Here is a 4,900-nt window from a genome sequence, read left to right as displayed (position 1 = left end):
GGAGGGAACAAAATATTCATTCCTTATATTCAAAGCTATGTTGGGCTACCTGTGCCATTGCACAAATGGAAAAAGTCAGTGATTGGTTCTGAACTGGTCATAAATCTAATCAATACCAATAATTAAGGTCGTTCCTATATACCAGAACACTAGGGAAGAGCTCTGAGCTTGGGTCTTGGATTCTATTCATTAGTGGATTTACTAGCTCCTCTTAGTAATTTATATGTAACTGTGTAAAAAAACAACAACAACAACAACAATGTTGATTCAAGAACAACAGAGAGTTAATTATGAAGATATCACAGGATAAATGTTTGGAATACCCAAGCAGTTAAGAAATTCTGACCAAACTTATGTCTTAGGGCCAAGGAAACATTGTGTTTGGTAAAGGAACAAACAGTATCAATTATGTAAAAAAACTGAACATTGCTCTATGATGGAACACATTAAAAATTTCAGAATTCAGAATTTATGCCAAAGAAAAGAAAAGAAATTAAGTCTCCATACAGTATCAACCATATGTTCAGTCAGAGGATGTAAGTAGTAGTAAGCACAAATTGCCAACAATACAAATAGACATCATCAGGTGAGGGGAACACATTTTATAAACATTATAATAAAATACTATCAAACAATAAACTAGAATGGTTACTGGGGCACATAACACTATTCATGTGTATCAAAGTAACTCAGGTGAATCAAGTCATACAATAGCCTATAATTCAATGGGTATAAAATTTTACAAAATTCAAGGTAAGTTTATATTGATAGAAGATCGGTGCTTACTTAGGACTGAAATAGAAGGCAAGAGAGAGGAGTGAATTACCATGAGGCTTGAAGAATTTTAGAGAATTATGATGTTTTGTTATATTCATATGTGAAAATATACCAAACTGTACTTTATGTATACTTCATCTTGTGCCAAAAATTTCAGTAAAGTTGTTACAATTATACCAAACTCTATCTGCTGACTGGATAAATTACAGCAACTGTACATTTTATTATATATATATGAATTATCGTAGTTCTCTCATTTCCATTAAAGTGATGTATTGTTCCAATGTGTCAGTAGAAACCACTTTTTTCTTTCTTCTTCTTTTTTTTTTTTTGCTTGATTTCATATTAGTTATTTTATTTATTTACATGCCAAATGCCCCCGGAAACTGGTTGGACATTCCTTCAGTCTACTCAGTTTTTCTCCCTGCATTTCTTTAGACAGGAACAATTCTGGGTCAAAAAATTTAAAGATGGTTGGTGTCTCCATCCTCTGGGGCCCTGTCTAACTACTGGAGATGGTCTCTTCAGGTTCCATGTCCCCACTCTTGTGCATTTCAGCTAAGGTCCTCCACATTACATCCTGGAAGTCTCTAACATGCCAGATCTCTGGGATTTTCTAGAGGTTTCCCCCAGTCCCACCCTCCACTCCCAGCAGCTTCATATTTCCATTCGTTCTCCTGGCCCTTTGGGCTTTCCTCCTGATTCCTCTCATACTTGATCATCCTCCCTTTCCCTCTCCCCTTCCCTTCTCCCACCCTAAGATTCCACCTTACACCAATCAGAATGGCTAAGAGCAAAAACTCAAGTGACAGCACATGCTGGCTAGGATGTGGAGAAAGGGGAACACTCCTCCAAAGCTGGGGGGATTCCAAACTGATATAACCTCTCTGGACATAAATCTGACAATTCTTCAAAAAATGGAAATAACTCTGTTTCAAGACCCAACTACACAACTCCTAGGCATATACCCAAAAGATGTTCCATCATACTACAAGGACACATGCTCTACTGTGTTCATAGCAGATTAATTCCTAATAGCCAGAAGCTGAATGCAACCCAGTTGTCCCTCTACTGAATAATGAATACAGAAAATGTGGTTCATGTACACAACAGAATGCTAATCAGTTATTAAGAACAAAGACATCATCAATTTCTCGGGCAAATGGATGGAACTAAAAATTATCATCCTGAATGAGGTAACAAAGACCCAAAAGGACATGTTTGGTATGTACTCACTGATAAGTGGATATAGCCAAAAAGTACAGCATACCCATGATACACCCCCACAAACCCTAAGAAGTTAAGCAAGAAGGAAGGTCTAATTGTGGAAGCTTCAATTCCCCTTGGAAGAACAGAAAGCAGAGATCACTTTTAAAGTTAGTTGCTAATTCTCACTGAAGACCTAAAATGGATGAGAACATATTACTTGGACAGTACCTTCCTTCAATACAGATGTTGTCACTGATGGACCTTGAGAAGGTGATAGGAACATACTTATCTAAAGCAGGCAGTTACTCAATGGATAATGATCTGTGGAATGGAAGAATGAGGGTTTTATGGAAAAGAGTTAAATAAGAGAAGAAATCACAACAGATCCAGAGCAACACATAATTCGGGCTGTGTGAGTTACCTGACATTTCCTCTGATATTCATTCTCTATATTTCTCAAATTTGTGTTATTAAAAGGGAAATTTCTGGAGTCAGCAAGATGCCTTAGCAGGAAAGGTGCTGTTGGTAAGCTTTACAATGTGAATGTATGAATTCAGTCCTCAGAACCCACATCCTAGATAGAGAGAACCAATTCTGGCAAGTTGTCCTCTGACCTCCATACTCAGGCCCTGGCATGCACCCTGTCAACCCCCTCCCAATATATAAATCAATGTAAAAATAAGTTTTAAAGTACACTTACTGGATTCTCCTGTCTGTAACTGCCAGATGTATCCGCACAATGAAAAGTAGCAGGGAAAAATAGAAAAAAGCAAGTGTATTTCTTTTCTCTAGGATCAAACAGCATCTTAGAAGTTGACTTTTCTCATTTCGTTTTCATGGAGTGCCCTGCTCTGCACTGATGTTCTTCTCAGGGCAAGCCCCACAGTAGTGCTGGTCACAGCCAGACAGTCATAGCTTGTGCTAACATCAGATAAGTTTTGCTATGAAAGCCCCTGCTTCCTCAGTGGGAGTGTAGTCTCTTATCTTTTCTATCATTTATGTAAGTAGTATCTTGTACTAGGTTTTCCTTGTTTGAACACTAATTCCTTGTGTTTCAAATACCAACTGATAGCAATAGAGTGCAGGGTAAACAGGGGAGAAAAATGTCATTTCTATTCCGATTAAGGTCGTTATTTCAAGTGAGAAAACGTGTTAATTCTCTTTGATGTGGTCTACAGCAGACACATTCTTTCTCAACCAGATCTCTCGTATACAACTTCTGCATACATTAACAACTCTTGTATACTCTAAATTTCAGTCAGAAGAATCACTTTCCCCTCCTTGATGGATGCTGCTCACATCAACATGGATTGGTCAAATCTAAGTTTAGTTTCTCAAAATTTGTTCCAAGCACCTCTTAAAATGTGACCCTTTACTTGACCTTTGCATTGACCACTCTGTGCTTTGTAGCTTGGCTTTGGTCTGTCGAGTTATTTGCATATTTAAGAGCTTCCAGATAAGGAGTCTCTAATCTCCCCTTCCTATACTTAGAAAAGACCCTCAAATATTTAATGAACAAATTGGGAGGTGGGGAGAGGTTGATGGTGTTGAGTGATGTTTGTGTTTGGCAATCTTTAAAGATCAACCCTTTACCTCTTTAGTAGCAAAGTAAAGCTTCCAGACACTGAATGTAAGTTGACACAGGAAATATTAAAGGACAGCGTATGGCCACAACTTCCCTCCTGTACACAGAGGCAGGGTCCATTTGAAAGACATTTGTACTTTGCTTTGGCTCTCCAACTAGATAAGACAAATGCACCAATCTGCCAGCAGCTTGCTTGTTTTCCAGCCCATAGGATACTGGCTATAGTACCAATGAACAGATGTTGGTCAGACTAAAGAAGACTGTGAAACTGGGATAAATAACAGCTCTGTGACAAGTTGAAATAAAGCATATTTAATGTTTTGGAAGGCATATCAGAAATTTTAGGTTAGTGAGCAGCCTTCGATTTTAATTTTTTAGAGTATTGCAATTAACTTTGAGCAACAGAAATGATAGTTCTGGCAACATGGTTCAGTCATGTTCAACCCTTCCACAGCAGTGAAATAAGCAGTGCATTAGTCACCAGGAAGTCTCCTCCCCTCTTTATTTATTTATTTATTTATTTATTTATTTATTTATTTATTGAGGCCAAAGGTTTGTATGCTGCTTTATTGTATGCTACAGCCAGTGTATATAAAATAGTTAAACCTTGTGAAAGAGAAATCCATGAAATTCAGAGAGGTAGATGTTAAGGACTGACGAGCAGAAGATAATGTATTATGGCACTTGTTAAAGAGAAGCTTTTGTACAGACTTCAAACTTAGTTCTCTTGAATATTCACTGGTTCATGAAAAGTGGTTTGAGAAACCTCAAGATAGATGACTACAAAAAGGAGCAAGACTTTCTGGGGTCTGAAGGGATTTGTACTTGAAGACACTCCAGTCAGCAGAGGGTCATGTTGAGCATTCTGCAGACAGAACTGTTTCAAGTCTGCAGCTGCCTGGGAAACCTTCACGCGGTTGAGCCCGGCCTCCAGCCGGAGCTGCTGGACCACCTTCTTCATGGCGGCGACGCTAGAAGAACCCGACATGGCGCTCGGGACAGCCGGGCCGACTCGTCAGTCCGGGCAGGGTGCGGCAGGTCGCGGGATGGCGGGGGCTCCTCCTCTCTTTAAACTGAGTAGAACACTAACAGTTTTCCTGAACAGCAGGTTAAAATGATTTGTTAGAGTCTTAGGAGGTGAGGGCCCTCACTGTCACTCTGTTAGACTGGGACTTGAACTCCTGACTCCTGTGTGATAGGAAACGAGACACCGGATACTTATGACCCTCTCTTTTCAAAGTCACCAGTGTTAAACCTCCAAATACAGCCATGGCTAGGAGAATCCCACTGCCTTTGCCTATAGTCTTTGGTAGGGTCAGGGCATGGTCT

At 39.4% G+C, this 4,900-nt stretch overlaps 1 pseudogene across 1 annotated transcript; it reads right to left on the bottom strand.

Annotated features, from left to right (window-relative positions):
• Nucleotides 1-4,289: 4,289 nt before the first annotated feature.
• Nucleotides 4,290-4,620, bottom strand: LOC110323266 (annotated as a pseudogene). Its single transcript, XR_002380626.1, has one exon. The product of XR_002380626.1 is annotated as a guanine nucleotide-binding protein G(I)/G(S)/G(O) subunit gamma-5 pseudogene (transcript).
• Between the last annotated feature and the right edge of the window lie 280 nt (nt 4,621-4,900).

The sequence above is a fragment of the Mus pahari genome, chromosome 6 (genome assembly GCF_900095145.1).
Source record: "Mus pahari chromosome 6, PAHARI_EIJ_v1.1, whole genome shotgun sequence".
NCBI lineage: Eukaryota > Metazoa > Chordata > Mammalia > Rodentia > Muridae > Mus > Mus pahari.
This window is presented reverse-complemented; position numbering and strand designations above follow the sequence as displayed.